Here is a 20,983-nt window from a genome sequence, read left to right on the forward strand (position 1 = left end):
ATATCTATGATCAGGGACTTCAGTTATACAAAGCACCAAATGCTTCCGTCTGCATTCCAAGGGCCCTCACCCCTCCTGATCTCAAACGCTGGGAGGAGGTTGGGATTGCTTTGTTTACTGTGCCAAAGAGTACATGCTGTAACAAGTGAATGTGGGCATAAGTGGTGTGCCACAAACTTCACTCTGTGCCACTTAGGGAAGGACTGGAAGAACTGAATGTCTGCCAGCCAGTATAAAGGTAAGGTAGCCTGGGAACAGACAGTTCTGGTAGCTCTCTCCTGCAAAGCCTTGTAAGCAGCAGATCTCATCAGAATCAGGTAAAAAATCCTCTGTATGCATTTACTTAGTTTGGTTTAAGCCTGCTACTGTCTGAGCTGGGTCATTCCTAAGTGAAGGGTGGGATTCAGGTATACCTCACCTGGCCTTCAGCTACTGTCCCAGATGGATGTGGAACTCCTGTGCACCCTGTGTCATACCTGCCAACCCTCTGGAGACACCTGGGACAGAACACAATACTTGTAATATATTGTATATAGACAAGTAAATCATCACCAAGTGTTTTCAAAACCACTTTCATGGGGGTTTTGTGGTTTTAGTCTGCATAAATTTGTGTTTATAAAAGAAATGTCTGTGTTCTAATATATGGGAACATTAACAAAGACAGTTTTATTTTGCTGAGCTTGCTAATAAATGCAGAATGGTAGCGACCACAATGAACCGAGATTCTTACACCTAGCCTGTAGGTGTTACTGAGCCCCTAAAATCTTCTGCTCAGGTACTTCCCAGCACTCTAGACTGCTACATTGCTTCAACACAGGAGGTTTTCCTAGCAATGTCTCATCATCACTTGACCCTGCTTGCCATCTGGCTACCTGCAGACCTATTTCATATTTATGATTTGGTGCCAGTCTCTGGAATTCTCAACTATGTGACCAGCAGAGAGTCATTTGCTAACTGTCCTTAGAACATATCTTCTGAATATCTGAGGGAGAACCAGATGATGTTGATAAACCCAAATTCTACCGCATTTTATTCAACAGACTAGTACTGTAGTTTCAGGTTTGGAAACCAATGAAGGATCCAATAAAGTTGGGAAAGTATTTGGTCTGAATTCAGGACCCTGACTGGAATACTATGCTGAATAGATAGGAATGACTTGAGTTTTGTTATACCTTTGATTTCCCTGGGGCAGCCAGACTGTTATATAGTAGAATTTTTACTGGATGTTTCTCTCCTGTGCTGCAGCCTGGCCCCCTGAAGCCTGGTTGTGCTAGTCTGGGACATATTTGTATATTTGTTCAGTTGACAGCATGGGTCTAAGGCATCCACACAGAGGCACGGCTGGAGACTCTCCAGCTTGTTGGCATCCCTGCAACATCTCTGAGGCAGGGACCAACAGCCCCAGGCTGGATCGAACTGGGGCTCCTAGGACATGGACTAGGGGGAGGGACAGAAAGACCATCAGTGCCCTCAGGGCCACAGCAGGGAAGTGTTTGATCCTCTTTTGTCAGTCACCAAGAACACATTGCAGATGTGACCTCCAGGCATGAGAAGAACTACATCCATGAGAAACTTTGGAGGCTGTGACATAGGTACCTCTCCTAGCACCTAGATGCAGCAGGAAGAAGTCTCAAGTTCCCTAAACCATCAGCAAGGTGCCCTATCTGGGTATTTATCCTGCCAAAGATAGGGCAAAAGAGTTTTCTGAAGCCTACAAGTATATAATTTAAAACTAGGTTCCTCCCTGTCAGGTGAGAACTCTGCAGGCTGTGGGCAAAGTGCTGAGTCAAGACCTGTCAGACCTGCCCTGCCTACTGTCCTTAGCATATTTTGTGACCATATGAAGGTCTGTGATTGCTTTTCACCTTCAAAAAGCTTCTTAATTCATCATTTTCATGGGATCTGATGTGGAAATACCCAGCACTAATTACTCCTAATACAAATATTTTCCTGACTGGAATTTACATATTTTTTAAATCATTGTCTTTCTCATTTAGAATAGAGACAGGTCAGTAATGTAGAGAACTAGAAATACAAGGAAAATTAAGACAGACTTGAGGGAACCTCCTTTAGTAACCAACTAAGAGTAACAAAAGCATAGTCCTACCAAACAGATTCTCTGATGACAAGTTTGAAAACCCCTACAAATCACCTAACATCTTAACTGCACAGTCCCCTAATTTTGAGCACAAAGCTGCTAATATCCTAATGGTGAAGAAAAAAAATTAAGAGCTTTACACACAGAAATAGCAAATGACTTAAAATATGTGTTGCTTCCTTCGAAAAAAAAAATCTGGACTCTGTGAGTAGTATCTACTAAAAGCTGTTTTTCGAGGATACTGATCATCATTTCATTAATATATTGTACAATCTGTCAAATTTATTTGCATGTACACAGGCAGACCTGTTATAAACATTACAGCATTGGTTGCTGCTCTTAACAGTGTTAGTGTTGACAACAAGGCTGCATTTGATTTTCAGTGTGTACATTAATTCCCACCAGTCTGGCACTGTAAAAAGTAAAATATCTCCCAACAAGCAGAAACTGGGGCTACAATATCAAAAATGACTGAGAATAGACACATACTCAAGATATCTTCCTACTAGTTTAGTGACAAGAGTAATGGCAGTGAGATTTCAAAAATCACCTTCTTAGAGAGACTCAGTGAGAAAAAGTGAGGCTGGTAGGTGGAAAAACTCCATCAGTACAAAATGGTAGAGCTTGTTAATCTTTGCCAGCTCATTGTGTTTGCACATGGCAATGGCAATAAAGAAAGACCTGTCACTTGGAATTATTTCTATCAAGGTACTACAATTAGCTTTTAGGCAGATGAGCCTATATGATAATAGAATAATTTTTGGACTGTTATTCCACCACCCATTTTTTCTGTAGGAGAACACCCCACAGCCTGGGCAGGGCCTGCTGTATCCCAGTTTATCTCCACATTGAGGGGTCAGACATCATGATAAATTTGTTTTTACCATTAGTTCACCTACTAAGGAGCATAAAACAGCCTGTAAGACAAATCAACACAGGAAGATCTTAGAAGTGAGAATGCAAAAGGTTTCTTTTTATTGAAGTTTCACCTGTCAAAATATATCTCCTCCTTTTCCTTCTCCTAAAGAGCAGCAAAAAGCCAAAAGTGAAACAGGTAGGACAGAAATGAGGGCAATGGCTTAGGAACTGTGTTTATTTTTCCCTGGATTCATGTCTTACAGGGAAGGACTCCAGCCCCAGCAGGACCCAGCTCAGGGCACCCACCAGGTGCACAGGAGCAACCCAGAGGAGGAGATGATCCTGCTCCTCCTGAAGGGTTTGACCTTCAGAGCCAGGGCAATGCCAGGGCTTTTAAAAGAAACCTGCAGGCAAAATTCAAGGTTTGGGTTAAAAAAAAAACCAAACCAACAACTTGGAAAAACTGTATTTTCAACTACATTTTCCAGCACTTACGTCCTTTTATTTCCAAGGGATACAGATAATGTGATCCAGATGCTTCTCTGGCTATCACTTTAAAGACACTTTTTTTTTTCAGTTAGGAAATGACAAAATCCTTTTATAGCTGTTTAATTTCAACAAATGATTTTGCCTTCAGCTTTTTTAACTTCTAACTAAATACAAAATGAAAATGAAAAGTAATTTCAGCTAACAAACAAACTTTTCTTCCCAGAACATTTTGATTATATTTCTCTCTCCTTTTCACTGAGGTTTTATGTTAGAGAAAAAAGAAACTATTTCATTTATATCAGAAATATGTTTAATTAAAATTAGTGCCCCCTTTTAATGTGAAACAGCTTTTCTAGCAGCTTTACCTCCTGTGCTTTAAACACTAAAGTCAAAATACTCTTTGAAATATTTGTTTCTGCACCCCTGCAGAAAGTGTTTAACACTTTAAAGCCTAAGATATTTAGAATGTAAATAAACAGGTGATAGGGATATATTTTTTCTAACATTACAATGCAGGCTCTATGTTCTGTGTTCAAGAATGTATTTTACCAACCAGCTCCAACTGATTTAAATAGAATTCAGGTTTTGAAAAGCTTTAAATACTTAAGTGGCTCTGTGGGCCTAAACCTTACTCCCTCTGGTCTAATGTACAGTGACAATGGTAATTCAGGGATTACAGCACTGAAAATAGGAACAAAAAATACCACTGAAATTCGAGTACAAACTGAGGCTAGAGAAGAAGGTTCAGTAACAGTCACCTCTGCCTTTCAGCAATCCTTGTTCAAAGCCCAAAGCAAACCAAGTTTGAACTCCTAGGGGAAAAAGTGGATGATTTTCTTTCAGCCTTCATAATCTATGCTTCTCGCTTTTTTTTTTTTTTTTAATGGAAATACAAATGGCACAAAAATGCCACATATGTCCTATTCTGATGGTCTTACCAAAATCAAGAACTGAGAAATTACTGGAAATTACATTCGAAAACCTCACCAAGGAAATTTGCCTGGTTCAGGAAACTTTAATGAGTTTCAGTTACAGCTGGAGAGGTTTTTGCAAGCTGAACAAAGCTTCTGAATATTCAGGTATCTGAATTTCCTCTTATTGATGAAAACATTGGTTTCAATGTTTATACTTCTGCATATAAAATCAGATTTTTATACTTTAACCAGCACTTTAGGCAAAACAGAAAGTTGAGAATGTAAAAAGGTCACAAAACCAGATACTGAATTTACTGGCTTTGGGCAGAATTGAAGGTTCTTCCCTTTGGGGCTTGAATGTTGTCAGTTTTCCACACTGCAAAGAGCAAATACCTCAGAAAACTTCTCTAGGGGTCACAAGCCAGCTGTTCCATTCTACCCTATATAAACTGCAAAACTCAACAGCATATCGCTTTCCCCCACTATTATTGCACTTTCTATTGCTTTAGCAAAACTATTCTTCCCTCTCAATCTTCTGCTTCCTTTCTGCAATAATTCTCTATCTCCCCTATCAAAAGCCAAGTTCAGTGACAGATATTCACCCATCGGCAAACAAAGCTGCTCTGAAATTCTGCTTGGCTGAAATATATCCCTGTGAGGGGAGCAAGATAATAAGGTTTTGTTCCTGTAGTGAACCCTTTGTGGTGGGGCTGCTGCACACTGTTCTGTAGAATTAATACCAACAGCAGCCACAATAGCTAATGGGCTTGTAAGGTGATTTGTATAATGAAAAATCTGTATTAATGCTAACTAATTAACTTGGAAAAATGACTTTTGAAAGAAAATATATTCTTCCCTTAGAAAAATAGTAAAATATGTAGAAAGTTCATATGAGTGCTTTTTTGCTAAAAAGACTTTGTATCAGGCTAAGGGTTGGGGAAAAATTACTATGCTAAAAAATATCGTGATCTAAAAGAAAAACATAGGGAAATCGGAAAATTTTACATAGGATTGTGAATTCTTTGGGCAGAAATGTTTAAACTGTTATTTTCCATACAGACACATCAGAGACTTTGTTATCAGGTCTGCAGGAAACTCAGTTTACCCAAACTCACAGGCTGGTACAGCCAGATTTCCAAAGATGGAGAGAGCAGAGAGTGAGCACTGGGGACAGGACAACTGGATCCATCCCTTGCACCAGGACACATGCCAGCCACTCAGTACCAGCATTTGGGGGATTTTATACACCAATCCCTCCCCTCCATAACTGTAAATCACACACTGGATTATTAATCCATACCTCTGGATTAATAGGTGATACGATTCTTGCAATTGTCCACAAGGAACGAGAAAGGAGGAGTTCAAGAATGTTCGGGATGATTCCCTTCAAAATATTTGGACCCCTTTGGGCCCTGGAAGAGCACGAAAACAGAGATTTTTGTCTTCAGCTATTTCGTATGTGAACATGAGAAGAGGTGTGGGTTTACACCCTCTGCCTGCCAGTTCCTCTGGAGGGGTGTGAAAGAGTGAAATTGCAGGCTGGGTCACCTTACATACCCTGGCTACCTGACCTGAGCATCTGGGCCTTTAAAACCTGGCCCCCAAAAGAGAGAGTGAGAAGTTCTCTGCCTTCTGCCTACATTAGTTGTCTCTGAAATTGGTATTTTTGCATCCTGGGTAACCTCATCACTGTGGTAAGGAAACTTCAGGAAGAATTCTGTCTGCCCACCCAGGGTCAGCTGGCTGTGAAAGATGCTTGAGTGTTTTAATGCTTTAGGCATATTGCTGCCTGACATATCTTTTACTGACCTAAACTCACTTTTTTTGCAATCACTTCAGGTCATTCACAGAAGGCCATCTCCACTTTGAAGATGGAAATGTAAATGCCAAACAACCTTGTGGTTATTTACATGCAAATTTACATTGTATCAGTCATTTACATTATAGCAATCTAAACGATAAGGTTAGAATTAAGAAAAAGGTCAAAAGTCAACATTTTCTGCCTGAAACTAATGTGCTGTTGAAAAATATTCAGCTAAGCTGAGTTCAGGTAGCAAAATTGATCACACTTTCCTCAGATATTGGACATGTAATCTTCAAAACTACAATGAAGTTGTTGCACACTGCCTTCCTGTGGCTCCTGGAAATATTTTCAGTCCAAGTTTCAACATAAAAATCCACTACAGCAGAGCAGTAGTTTCTGTGTTCCATTTACAAAATAATCCTCTCCCTCAGCTCTTGGGAACATTCCACTAATTTCTCCACATTCTAAATTTTTGGATGTCTCTAGAGGCTGGTACTAATCATAGCACAATTAACAAAAACAAAAGTGCTTTGATTTTGATGGCACAGGGTCAGATCCTAAGGCGAGGCATTTTGTAAACAATTTTTAAATATTGGTGATGAATGCAATAAATAAATATATTTACTTGAGCCCTCCCCCTCGACAATATACATTTATTCTTTTTTCTTTGTTCCTTTGTATTAACAACCTGCAGTATTTCTGAATTGCTCCTTAGTGCTCCTATGCAAGGCCAAGCTCTTCTTTCTCCCAGTTATCAAAAAAATAGTGTTATAAGCGGGTCCTGATTATTTTCAACGTGTATTTCCATTCTGCAGTATTTTAGTTTTACTTTGCATGAGCAAAGAGCTATTCACAAGTAAAAGCAAGAAAAGATCTGTGTCTGGTTGATTTTCTCTGCGAGACAAGAAGAGCCAGTGAATTCACTGGGAATCAAAGTACATTTTCTGAGCTAGTGGCAGCTCTCAGGGAATTAGTTGTAGTAAATTGTTCAAGTTTCACAGGCCAGTGGGCATGGGGTAAACTTAGTGGTAACAATCAGAGAAGGGAAGATTTTTCTCCCTCAAGGAAAGAGAGACAGAGAAAAATAATATAAAGCATTTGTTCAGTGAAAGAGTTGTATCTAGGAAAAGAAATGCTGAAAGACCATAGCAAATATCAGCGGCTAACAAACAAGTAGCTTCATCTAACTGCAAAAAAACCCCAAACAATTGAATTTGGTGTAGCAGTGGGACATCATAAGGCAGTATCTCTGCACTTGCAATATTGCACACAACCTCAAAAATATGTTAAAAAAATATATATAACCCTACCTCAAAAATATGTTCGACATTATAAGCAATTTAGAGGAAAAGAACATGAACAGGAATTAAAGAGACCACTATATATATTTTATATATATATATGTATAATACACATTTATATATATAAAATGATTGATTATACAAGGATTCCTTGTAAAAGGACAAAATCGTAGGCTATAATAGAAATTGCTATAGCTACCAGAAAAGAGAAGATCTATCTTGTATGATGTCAAAGATTATGAATGGTCCAGTGAATATTAGAGTAAAATAAAAGTTGTAAGATTATTTTATTCTGTGGGAAGTATTTGAAAAGAATATGTGAATTTTGGAGATATACATACATTTTCAAAAAAGGAACCAAGTGATATATTAAAATTTATCTCACTTGGAAGTTTCTGACAAATATACCCAAGGAATGAAATGTCATTAACTTCAATATCATCGATATTTTTGATAAAAGAAGTTAATCTGACACTTTCTTCCTGTACTTAAAAAATAAATAATTAATATATACATTATCATTGCCTGAATTATTTTGGATGGCAACAATTGCTTATATAATGGGCATCTATGGGAGCTAACTTGGTACATGCAACGCTTTGCTTAACTGTCTAACACAGTATGCTCTTTGGAAAAGTTATCAATATACATGTTTTCATTTCACTTTTTGTCCTTTTTTCCCATTTAAGCAGGTGATTATTAGAATTTATGTAAGTTTGTTGACTATTATGTTAAACACCAAGTATTCAGTTATGCAGTATCTTGGAGAAGAAATAGATGAGCCCCTACACCAGACAGTTGCTGCCCCAGAGGGTCCCCAGCACATCTTCAGACTGTGCACTGACTCTCAAATTGAGCAATTTTGTGTGATGGTATTCACATTGTCCTTTATCGAATCCTGAGTAGCACAATATAGTGAAGAAAGCACTTCCATCTCCTAGGGAGAGAAATTACTTTTCATTTTCTGTGTGAATAACTGACTATTAGGTCTTGAATTCATCTACCTTACCTTTCATGTGCTAATTAGAGGCCTTCCCTTGTTAGGCACCATCTGCAGGCAACTTATAGAGACAGGCACTTCTGCAGGGTGATTCCTCCCCCCTCACACACTGTTGAGGATTTGAGAAGGACTTGAGAGGTTCCTGCAGAGATAGTCTATGAGAACTGCATTCCTAAAACAAGCATCTCAGCTAAATGCCTGAAATTACCTGGAAAGGGCTCTGTGGCATCCATACAGTTGTTCATACAACTTCAGCCATTTGTGTCTGTGGACCCAGTTATGTGTCCATGATTTACTGAGTCATTACTAGAGAGAGAAGGTATCTCCTGGAAAGGCTAAATCTACTAGATAGATGTTGTACAAAGTTGGGATGAGTCCTGCTTTAGGGGTTTCTGTCTTTTTCTGTCAGTGATAGAGTGTCTGGAAAAACTACCTCAGAGCAGGGACATAACTTTTAGATGGATGAGAGAAATCCAATCCTAAATGATAAAAGAAAGTATCAATTTGGCAGCTTAAGAGTCATCTTTTTGCCCAGAAGGATAAAATAGGCAGCAGGATGAAAACTTCACTGTAATGTGATGTGAGTGTCATTTGAAGTTATTAGGCTCCAATTTGCCTGACCAGTGGGGAAAATAGCTCAGTCTTCATTGCCATTAACTCAATTACATCCAGCTGTACCACAGATTTTATGCCAGAGCACTGAACATTCCCTATACAAATTTTATGCAATCAAACAGGTAAATTAGATACTAACTGGATAGATTGGAACTGAAATTTCAACTTAATTGTGACGCCATGATAAAGGAGAAAAATGTATTTTACTGTAGATACGTTGAACCCATTAAGAGAAGAGATGGGAAAAGGACCAGTATTGTTGAAGTATGGGGTAAAGACAACAGGTTAAAGAAGATTTTAATGTCCTCAAATCTTGATCATCTGAAAGAGTCTGCAGATCATCTGATTATCCCTTGCTTTCTTAGTTCTTGTCTAAACTCTGGTGGACAGGGAGAATGTAAATATTCCTTCAACCCTTTTAATATTTTTCCATGTCAAAACAATAAAACTTATTACCATGTTTTCCTAATAATCTTCTTTAAAGTGTCCTTCCTTCCTTCCTTCCTTCCTTCCTTCCTTCCTTCCTTCCTTCCTTCCTTCCTTCCTTCCTTCCTTCCTTCCTTCCTTCCTTCCTTCCTTCCTTCCTTCCTTCCTTCCTTCCTTCCTTCCTTCCTTCCTTCCTTCCTTCCTTCCTTCCTTCCTTCCTTCCTTCCTTCCTTCCTTCCTTCCTTCCTTCCTTCCTTCCTTCCTTCCTTCCTTCCTCCCTCCCTCCCTCCCTCCCTCCCTCCTACCCCCATCATATTATGCTGTTTCTCCTAGACTTCTATTGATTTCCACCTTGTGCTGTGTCTTTGTTGTGCTACTTAGCTGATTACTTCAACCTCAGTATAATTTTTTGCATGTCTCTACTCAGTTGAATTATCATTCCTTACATGTGAGAATTCCTTTTTTTTTTTTTTACATCCTAGGCCAGGGCTCTGGCAGACCTGTTGGCCATAAAAGATGGTCTACTAAGTATGGTTGCAAAACAGTTGTGTATTCTGTGGTAGTTGGAAGTTATTTATTAATTTAAAAGTTAATTATTACTTGCATAAGCTTTTCTTAAAAAATTAGTATGCAAAAATCCCACTTTATGAAATAGAAAACTCTGTTTTCTAATCAATTATTAAATTCTTCTTTTATCTGGGAGCATGTGGATTCGGAAAAATATAACAATGGAGAAAAAGGTGCTTCTTAACATTTTTTCTTTGCTGATAATATTTAGAATGGGATTCCTGCATTTGCATTATTTCACCAGTTGCAAGATCTTTTCCTCAGTAAAGTGATAATTTCCTTTATGTTCAGAGAAACACCTGTCCTAGATTATTTACTCTATGTTTGCTCAACACAGAAGCAAGAAATAGCAGAAACATACCACCTAAAACAATGCTACACAAAGCTTTTGAATTTTTAATCTCTATCTCACACTCATGTTCTGTTTGTTTCATAATGATTTGATTATAGGTGTTTTTGTTACCATGTTCAAATATCTGTACGGTCTGAAAAGTGAAATTGGAAATAAGTAATTTGCTCTGTTTTATAGAGGCATTCCAGAAGACGATATATCATCTTTATATGGACAGTTTCCAAGTGAAGTCAAGCTTAGAAGAAACTGTAATGGTTCTCAAATGACTAGTTGAAGAGTATAAAAAATACCCTCCAGAAATTCTGCTTCTATATTGCAAAGAATTAAGCTATTGGAAATCAAATGTAGTCTAGACATGAAATTCTCATGGAAATTACCATTTCCTAAAGCTATTCCTTTAGGGTCTAAAAATATTGGATACTGCTGTCTTGAAGTACACTGCAATTTCTATAGCATACAACAACATTTTAAGACTATGGAAGATAAATAACCCATGAATGCTGTCACTGCTACCTAGAATCACCATTTCACTTACCATGGGTCTTCCTGAATGTATTTTGGCACCAGCCTTTATTACTGCAAGTAGCTCTTTTTGTGTCTTTAACATGTAGATTGCTAGCCTGGGAAAACACTTACCTTTTCTACACTGCTTTGCAATCCAAATGAACTGCTACTTCTGTAGCTTTTAGAAGTAATTTAAATTAGTTCCCCAAGCAGATAAAGCATTTGCAAGGCAGTTTATAATGCAGATTTTCTTTAGGACTGAATTCCAGCTGTGTTAGGTGTGGAAACTTACTGGTATGGAAGCTAGCAGGTAAGCAACCTCCTACCCCAGTCCCTCTGAAAAGTCTTGATTTTTAAATTTTTAATTCAAATTCAGCCATTTTCACACAGAACATTTATGGCCTACTTGAATGGGCACTTTTCTCAGCAGGCTTAGTAAATTGGACACTTAGTTTTTAAAGGTAACAGACAATAGGGTCTGTTGCTTCAAGTATTCCTTTAAACTGAGATTCTTATTTATTTAAATAATGCAAAAAGTGCATAAAGGCTTTGTCAGACTGGACTTAAAATTACTTGTATAATTGTTCTCAATATGGAAATCACAAGCAAATCTGGTTCTGATGTCTCACTCCAGTAGAAACGAGCAAGAAACATCTTCTAGTAGTTTTTGCATGAGGGACAAACCACTTCTAGACAGATCTAATTAGAAATGGGTACTGATCTATTCCTTATTTCTTCAGAAGTGATATGTAAGCCACTAACAGGGTAAGAAAATAAACAAAAAAGCTTCTGGAACCCTTGAATTTTTTGCAATACAGGGCAAATATTGGTCATAACCTTTTAGTATCTACATTTCAAAACTTTATTCCAGTGTACTAATAGTTACAGCAAAGCCATAATTAGTTTTAACTCTCCTTTGCTTTACAAGCAGGTTGTGGGGGGAAGCAGACTTGCCTGACAGGTTTTGAATGCTCATGAGAAAGAACAGATTTTACTCCAAGAAGGTCTTGAAATAAAATCCTTGAAATCAATCTGAATCAAGTTGATCCATGCAAAGGTGAGGAGGACAAAACCCCTGTCAACCAACTACACTGCAGAGGACTAATGAATGGGAACTGTTTGATCAAACTATTTTTTAAGAGAAAACGCCAGTCTGTTCTGAAAAATAAAAATACCTATCAGAAACTAGTAGGGAATATAACAGTCTTAAAGAAATCAACCTAGTTCACATTGACCAGTCAAATATTGGAAACGGAGTCAAAAACTGTTTCTCAGAGTTAGAAATAGAAGAGGCACTGTTGTCCCTGCTCCTGCTTGCTGTGCTGCAGTAAAAGACAGCTGAAGGTGATTTTAGCTGCCCACATCTGTGCTACCTGTCTCTGCTGCACATGTAGAAATCTTCCAGCTGAGAATGGGAGGGGACTGTAACTCCTTAAGTCACCCCAGACACAGATGGCAGAGCTTATTTCCAGGTATTCTCCTTCATTCTTCCTTGTTCCTGGTCTGCCTCCTTTGTCACAACATGTTGTGAACTAATAACCAGGAAACAAAGCCTCCTCCTCTATCTTTGCTTGGGGCAGTGATATGTTTGTTTCAGTGTTTGGGGTGAAGGCCAAGACTCCTAACCAAAGATAGTTTTTGCTAGTCAGTTTCATCTGTCATATTCTCTATCCTGTACTATTCACAATAGTAATTGTAATTGCAATGATGGCTAGTAAACACATTAGTATTTCAGAAAAAAAAAGTGGGTGGAGAACATAAACATGGATTTTGCATGTCTACCATATGAATAACACCCAGGTGGATTATATTTCCTTAACAGAAAAGAAATGTTCTGGTCTGTAAAACACATTCTGGTACAAAAAAGTAAAGTTTGTCATCTGAGAACAAGAAGCCAGATTTTCTGAGATCCAGTGGTCCTGGTATCCTAAATGACAATTAAGGAGTCCAGGGAATGCTGGTAAGTGCCTTTTGTACTATTCAGTATTTACAAAGGGAAGGTTGGTTAAGTTCCTGTTCTCTGCTGTTGTGGTGAGGATGTGTGCTTCTCTCTCTTCTTCCCAAGCATGCTTTGAACCTGTCCACATGGAAAGGATCCTTTTTCCCAGATGATTGCATCAGTGCACATGAATATGCCAGTTGGCTTACTCTTGCTAAAGGCATGATTCCAAATATTCACTGTATTAAGGAATGTGGGTTCATTGGTATAAATCTGCAGACATGCACCAGTTAATTACCTGTATTGTTTGGGTTTTCACTGGTGACACTTCGGGATGAGATAAGCTTCAGAAGCATCCTGTGCTATTCGTTTAAACTGGAGTTTATGTTCCCAAACCTTTTTTCACTTGGGCTCTGTGAGGAAGGGTGTCTCTCTCTCCGCTCATTTGTTAAAGCTGCTGTTTTCAATATGTACATGTGATAAACAGGAATATATCTTTCTTGACATAAACCTATTTCACCCAGATTGATTTTAGCTTTCCCATTTGAAGATATAACTTTAAAGTGCATTGGCATAGAATGACATAAAAGACAATGAAATGTGAATGCAGTCAGGTAATTAGGAAAGTTCTTATTTACTGATTTTTTCAATGCCTATTGTCATTGCAGCTTGGAAAGGGATTAAAAAGATTTAAATATAAATTAGATCTGTCGTTCTCAAAATGAAAACAAGTTAGTTATTCAAAACTGTGGAGGAAAAAAGAAAGAAAAGGCAAAAGAGCCTTCTGTGTTGCCTTGAAAAGCTTAGATCTGAGCCCTGGAAAGCACTGAGTGAAAGCCATGTTGTAGGAGGCCTCCCAGGGGAGAGTCATGCTGTTCCTCTTAGTATTTTCTTAGCTTGCACAGAGAAGCACAAGTCAGAGGTAGCCTTGCATATGCAAATGTGCCAGAAGAGAAAAAAATTCTAACTGCAGGAATGTGATGCTGTGTCCAAACTAAAGGGTCTGCAGAGACAGCAACAGCAGAGCTGCTCTGCAAATGAGGTGTGGGACTGAAACCTGACAGTTTGGTCAATGGCAGCTTTGAGGCTTAGAAGTGCAATGCAGATCTATTCCACACTGAGACCACCTCAGGTCCCAAAAATAGGCCAGGTAAACGAAATACACTGCAATTTTTCATGCTTTACCATTTAAAAATCCAGGCTGGTGTCTCTGTATTTCATTGTACCCTGCAGGTAAACAGCTTTATTTGGAAAGAAGGTAAACATTTATTTGGTCTCCACTGCATAATACAGACTCGCCCACAGAGCATCAGATGCCCAGTGGACAGTAGGAGCTGTCAGTGGCTTGACCTGCTGTAATACATAAGAGGACTCTGGTGCATTCAGGACATTCTTCCACTTGGGAAGTTCATGCACACATAGGAAGGAAAATATTCTCTCAGGTTAAACAACGGTATGCTCCCAAGCTCCCTGGTTTTCTTATATGCTTAATGTACATGCTAGGGAGGAGCTCACTGACTTCCATGTCTCTTCCCCAGTGCCTTGGTTTCCATAGTACAAAAGCCTGGTGAAAAAGGCCAGAATGAGAACATGTGTATTCAGGTCAGTTCCCTGACACAGATGCTCAGACAATAAGATTTGAGGGTGTCTATAGTATGTGCCTGTTGGTCAAATCTCTTGCAGACTCCAGTCCTAGCAAAATATTTACAACCTCACTGGCACCTAAAGTGACTCTCTCAAACAAGTGATAATTGCTTATAATGTTCCACCTCTATAGGGAGCTGAACCCCAGTCATAGTTCTCCAAAAAACAGTTTGAATTCTTTAGGCTGCAGCTGGCAAAGGACTGTGGAAAATATTTAGAAAATCTTGACTAAAGAGAAGTAGGTGGTAAATCAAGACAAAGGCAATTGACAAAGTCATTCCTAAATGAGGAAAGCAAATCTTAGATGTGCACAGGGCATGCCAAATACACATGGTGCTGACCAGAACTACCAGTGCAACCTCAGCTCCCACAATTTACCTGCAAGAGACACAACACAGCCCGGGTCTGGCTGCATGGGAGGGCATGTTCACCAGTGGCAAGAATCCTGGGAGCAAGTTAGGGAAGTCGGCCCCATCTTGTGAAGGGCTGAAGGAAAAGAGTGCCCAGAGTGATGTAAACTGGAGGATGGGTTCTGCTCCATGGCCATGGTGGGTAAGCATGATACAGAGAAAATCCTTCTGCTTGGGGTTTGTGGTGGTCAGGATGGTACTTTGGAGAAATGAGGGTTGGAGGTGGGGATATGCTGGAATGGAGAAAGAGAAGAGGACCTGAGTGAAGGGTGGGCTTAGGAAAAGAGGATATGGTGTGTGCAGGGTAGGATCTGACATGTGTGACTGAGGGTCAGGGGACAACTGCTGAGAAACAGGTCACAGGTGCCTTAATGATTGCTCTGCTGAGAGATGAAGTGGCTGGTGCCAAGGAGGTGGGATTCATATCAGTAGAATCAGACTGGCAGGACAGCAGGTGATGTGTAGTGTGAAGGGAAGGGAGATCCTACTTCTTCACATAAGTCCCCTGCCTTCCATCACTCCATTCCACGTATCCTCAGCCTTGCAATCCATTTTGCCAAAATCACAATGTTGATTTTTGCCACTCATTAATAAGGGGATTAGTTCTTACATGTTTCATTCTTGGATCAGCTGAGTTCAATCTTTGCTTACACTGCTTGGAAGCTTTCCACCAGCTCTGCCTTTGCACATTATGCATCCTACTTTTTATTTATAGTGTATTGCATTTGCAGATCTTTACCAGCTTTTCTTAGCTGCCAGCTGTGGCTGTTCTATTATTTCATCTTTTCCTGCTGCCTCACAGCCAGCAGGAACACCTAATTTGTGTTATATCAAAGTGAAATCAGGAGCCATCCAACAGACATACGCTTATGCTTTGAAGGAGCACAGAAATGTTTAACACCAGGTTATTGGGTTGAATCCAGTTCATTCAGCAGCAACTGGAAATTGTTAATGCCTGCTGACAGGCTGGCAGCGGTGGGGCCTGATACTTGTGGCTCTTCTCCAGTTGCTAATGGACAGATGTCCACCTCATAAAACCCCAAACAAAAACTAACGCTGTTGCTGGAAGCCTCAGCAGGGACACATCCAGTGGGCAGCGAGGCTGTTCTTACACTGAGCAGTATCCACAAAGAAATGCCCAAGAGTACTGGAGTGAACAATTTGCAGGCCACCCCTCTGTGGGGCTTGTTGTGGGGATGGGAACCTTCTCTACCAGCAACTCTAAGTCTTGTTTTGAAATAAGTATTTTGACAATAGAAGCCAGGGGAATGTTGCTGGACATAGGAGACAAACTGGTAGATTTTAATGAGGTGTGAAGAGAGGATTGTCTTGTTCTCTGCACCTCTTTTTGTTTCCCATATCTCTGCAGACCCATTTTTGTAACTTCTCAGGCTCCTTGGCTTTATTCTATTCTGCATCACCACTTCCACCAAGTACAGTAATGATTCAATGGTTTATTCAAAAGTTGAGAGTTATTTCCCTTTATTATTTAATACTGCACTCAGCAAGAGATGGCTTATCCTGCAAGGAAATTCCTGTTTGACTAGGGAAGTGAACGCTAGACCAAAAGATGAGTGGTAAAGATGCTGGATGAGATTGCTGACTGTCAGAATGTTGTGGAATGGATCCTGCATCATAAAGATGTTATAGGTGAGAGAACCACTGCTACTTGTGAAGTGGTAAAGCCTTGTAGTCCATGGCTTGAGCTGAAACAGCAATGGCTACGATGAGTCTCTTTGCAGTAATCTGACCTACACAGTTTAATTACTGTTTATCTTACTTTCTTTCTTTGTCTGACACATAAAGCTGGCTGCCTATTTTCCATGAAAAAATAGCAGGTAGAAGAATTCAACACAGACTAAAACATATTTTAGCACTGAATTTGAAAAGTCCAAAACTTTATTTTCATTTTTTTTTCTTAACTTTTATCAAACAATATTGATTTAAAGTTTTATGCAAAATAAGAGTAATGGATATACTAGCATGTTACTGAAGAATGACAATGTGAAAATGTATAATTTGAAAAGTTCTATTCTATCTTCTTTCTTCATCATAGCAAATTGCTTTAGAATATATTTTCTCATAAATTCAGAATAGTTGTATAAACTATTTTTTTAAACAATGTTTTTCAAAAATAATTATTTAAAATTTTTGTTCTACAGTTGACCTATAAAAAAAAGTAGATAGCTGAATATTTCGATTATTTTCTACTTTGGAGGATTTATCATTATATACATTTAAGGAGGACATGTCACAAAGTACCAAAAACCTACTAAAAAAATTACACAAAGCAAACAAATTATGACATCTAAAATGACAAAGGCCTTTCAATATAGAAATTACTGTCTTGAAACTGAAATTGATTCCAAAGAAAAATTGTTTTTATGCCAGGGAAGATGAAAAATAGTGTTTAAATTGGAATATTGAACGTATAACAGACGGTCCACAGCTCAAAATGACTCTAACATGGGGCACTGCCTGCCATCCCTTTGGTGTGGGAAGCCCTCAACCAACCCAAAGTGCTGTGTGAGCATAATCAGAGCTGGGAGTTTAATGACAGACAGTGGTTGGTTGTTTAATTATAAAGCTCCAAGGGTTCTGCCCGAGTCCCTGTGACAGCAGTCAGAGGGTCCAAGGCGGCACTCAGCTCAGTGATCTCCTGGCATGGCAATCCAGCACAGGATCTCTTCTGTGACCTCGTTTCACACTCTGTGTGAATGCATCACCTGAGGGTACCCTAGATTCTGGCGAAGCAGAACATGGTTTTGCTCTCCACACCCCGTTTTTTTTACCTCCATTACACAAATCCCTACTACACTGAAAAGCAAAATTAAGTGAAACTCCATTTCTTCTTTTTTTTTTTTTAGAAAAAATGAACTATTTCAAAGAATTTGTTCAGTAAATTACAGAACATGGTGCAAGACCTCTGACAAGTAATGTGTTTTTGTACCACTTAACTGCCATCAGCTGTGTCAGGAGACACCTTTCATCAACTACCCTATAATTATGCTAAGGCTTTCACCAAAAGACAAATCCCAATTGGCTGGGCCAGAGCCCTGCCTTTCTAGACAAGGATGATAATTTTGTCCACTCACCTGTTCATTCATTTCAGCAAGTCCTGGCCTGTGGAATCATTGAGGTGAGTATCTACTGATTTTTTTAATGCTGTTTAACTTTTTACTATTTTAAAATTCAAATCTCACAGAGGGAAGGTAAAATTTGATAGGACTTTCCAGAAAGATTGTCAGGAGTTGTGAGGTGGAACAACCATGTATCCGTGTTACACCCACTGAACTGTATATGACACTATCAGCTGCTGTTTCTGTCTCAGTGTATTTTAACTTCCTTTTTTCAATGCCAGTGATTCACTGAATTATTATACAGAGAAAAAATGACTTATTAACTGCACGTATATAGCTGTCACAGGTATTGAGTAAAATCTGTGTCTCCAGACAAACAAAATTGCTAAAACAATAAATAAGTCTTGTTTCAAGCTTTTTAGGTCAAGTCTAAAGTTTAGGCAATTTTTCTTACGGGGTGGGAATAGGTCTCATGTACAGGTGTGAGTATGCTAGGGATTTCTGTTTCTTTAGGAATCTAAAGTTTATTAGTATAAACTTATGCCCAGGAAAATTTAATATGAAGTTACTTCTCCCTAGTGAATACTTCTAATCAGGGGTGAAAGAAAAGACACCTGCATGTTCTCAGCCTTTCAATTCAAGTAAAGGATATGTTGCAGTGTAATAGCTATTTTTTACATGAAGCCACAGGCAGGCAAGACAATCCACAAAATATCTGAGGCAAGAGGTTTGAGTCAGAGTTGTATGTAAGCACCGGAGCACGTGCTGGACAATCTCACACAGGTGAGGGCTGGCATGGGTATCCACTAAAGCCTCCCAGGAGGGAAAATCTGAGAGGGAGTGAGGATGTGGGCACTGAGAGCCACGCCTGACTGCTACACCCTGTCCAAGTCCCAGTTCCCATGGCAAGTGGTCCAAACTCGCTCTCTCAACATGTTAGATGTTAAGGTCTCTTAAAACCAGTAGACATCTTGTGTTTCTCAGATGTTCTGTTTAGTCAGAGTTTGTGAGGGTCTGCTGGTTATCTCAGTTAGAATAAGAAGAGATGGTGGGGTCAGGTGTCCCAGCTGTTTGCCTGTAGAGAAAACACCAACTTTGTCACTCTAACCAGTGGCAGGCCCAAACAGAAAGAACTCATTTCCTCAGCTCAGAGACACAAGCCCTTGCTTTCAGTTCCTGAGCTGTAAATCCTTTTCCTTAGGCTTTCTCCAAGCGTTATGCTAATGTTCTTGCTCAGGCAAGCCCAACTGCACTCCTTTCTTCTTTTCAGTTGAACTGTTAATTCTCTGCATACCCATTTCCCAAAACAATGCTCGATAATGCTAATGCCTCCTTAATAAATCACCGGTTTGCTGCATAGCTTTGTATTCACTTTTGTTTTGAGACTTCGACATCTGTTTACCCATCTCTCCCACTTATCTCTAGGGATGGGTGGCAATTAGACTGGCTCCTGGTATTAGTAGGTTTATCAAAATAACAAAAGGCTATGTGAGGGCTGTCAAGGAGCAGCAGGTGAAAAAGAACACAGTACGAAAGAGAAATTACTCTTGAGGCAAGGTTTATTTCTTTACTGCAATTTCATATTTTTGTCAGATTGTATTCATTTATATACAATCGTGGGAGAAAGGAATATGGAGTGAATTACAGTCCCAGGAGAGGAGGATTAAAAGGAGAGAGCATTCAGGTACTGCAGAAGAGAATTTGAAATTGCATACTGTGAAGACATATGTTAATGTACAAACTAGTGTGAGGTTAATAATAGGTATTTATTTCCACGAATAATTTGCTTTGAGGACCCCTCCTCCTGCTACCCCTGCCTCCTGTTGCTCTAGCAACACACTCTATAGAGTGTGGCTACTGAATATCCAGGAACAATTTCATCCATGCAGGTTTCATTTCCCCCAGGGGTGTTTCTGCTCCCTTATGTTTGAAAGGGAGCACCACTATCATCTTACTTGAAGAGTCTATTTTTTCTAAAAATGACGGCACAATTTTGAGATTCAAACAGTTGCAGATACAGAATTGACTGCTGTGTTAATTTTAATACTGCAATACTTCCCAGCTTTATGCAAGTCTGTCCTTGTGTCTTCTCCAGAGCAATCTCACCTTTTCCAAAGGCACAGTTACTTTTGTATGGCGTAGATATTTTTTCTTTCATAAATCCTAGGTTAGGGTAATAGTTTTTTGAAGGGCAAATATATTTTTAACATAGATGTGAAATTATACCTGTTTTATAGAAATGTGCTGAAGTTATTTCTGTGCTGCATGTTGGCTTAGAAGGCAAGAATATATATTTTTATGCTCGGTTCAGACTTCTGATTTTCAAAATAGTATTCATAAGGGAGATGACGATCATTAAGTGCTTACTACTAGCAGGTTATAATCCTCTGTATTATGGGCCACCTTTGATACTGTCTATACACTTGTAGTTTTAACATTATCTTGTTTGGAAGAGCTCCCTGAGAAGATCTAGAAAAGTGCTTAGGAAGCCTGTTCTTGTACTGCAATGTGCACAGTGACCTACACTAGAGCCCTCTGCAAATATTGCTGTCCAAAAGAATTTAAAATTATGCTGGAATACATGATGCTGCAGAAAATATGACACTGGACATCTTAAGTAATATCCCTAGTGGGTGTTGGACCAAGTGACCTTTAAAGGTTCCTTCTAACTCAAATCATTCTCTGACTACGAAAACTTGACCTCCTACTTCAAGAAGTAGTCAGAACAAAGAAGAGGCTGAATATACAAGCCCAAAGAAAATTGGGTTTGGGCCTTTTGTTTGTGTTTATTTTTTTTGAAGGCTTCTTATTAGAATTATTCAAGAGGTTTCAGTTGTAATATAGTGAAAAATATATTTGACTAAAAACAAACCAAAGAAAACTACTAGATGCTTTTAAAAACTGGGCTGTGATTTGCCCAGTATTCTAGGTTAGGAGAGCAGTGGTGCAGTACAGTGATCTAAATATGCTTCCAGGTTGTTC

The 20,983-nt window shown here is 39.1% G+C and overlaps 1 protein-coding gene and 1 long non-coding RNA gene across 18 annotated transcripts in view; one reads left to right on the forward strand and one right to left on the reverse strand.

Moving 5' to 3' along the window:
* Window positions 1–20,983, reverse strand: part of LOC148223714 (uncharacterized) — a 46,671-nt gene that overhangs the window by 7,221 nt on the left and 18,467 nt on the right. The window contains exon 3 of one of the 2 annotated variants that reach the window (XR_015804031.1): window positions 16,998–19,076. The exons of the other annotated variant lie outside the window; for it this stretch is intronic. This is a non-coding gene — a long non-coding RNA (uncharacterized LOC148223714). Of the gene's footprint in view, window positions 1–16,997; window positions 19,077–20,983 lie in introns of those variants that run through there. 2 annotated transcript variants of the gene reach the window in all.
* Window positions 156–20,983, forward strand: part of LOC106854066 (hyaluronidase-like) — a 35,900-nt gene continuing 15,072 nt past the window's right edge. For 2 of the 16 annotated variants that reach the window (XM_088165731.1, XM_088165744.1), the window contains exons 1-3: window positions 9,832–11,985; window positions 12,751–12,888; window positions 17,789–18,060. The gene's annotated coding sequence lies outside the window, so the exon portion shown is untranslated. The other 14 variants (XM_088165747.1, XM_088165741.1, XM_088165740.1 and 11 more) reach the window with 11 other exon arrangements.

The sequence above is a fragment of the Sturnus vulgaris genome, chromosome 5, assembly GCF_052056855.1.
Source record: "Sturnus vulgaris isolate bStuVul1 chromosome 5, bStuVul1.hap1, whole genome shotgun sequence".
Lineage (NCBI taxonomy): Eukaryota > Metazoa > Chordata > Aves > Passeriformes > Sturnidae > Sturnus > Sturnus vulgaris.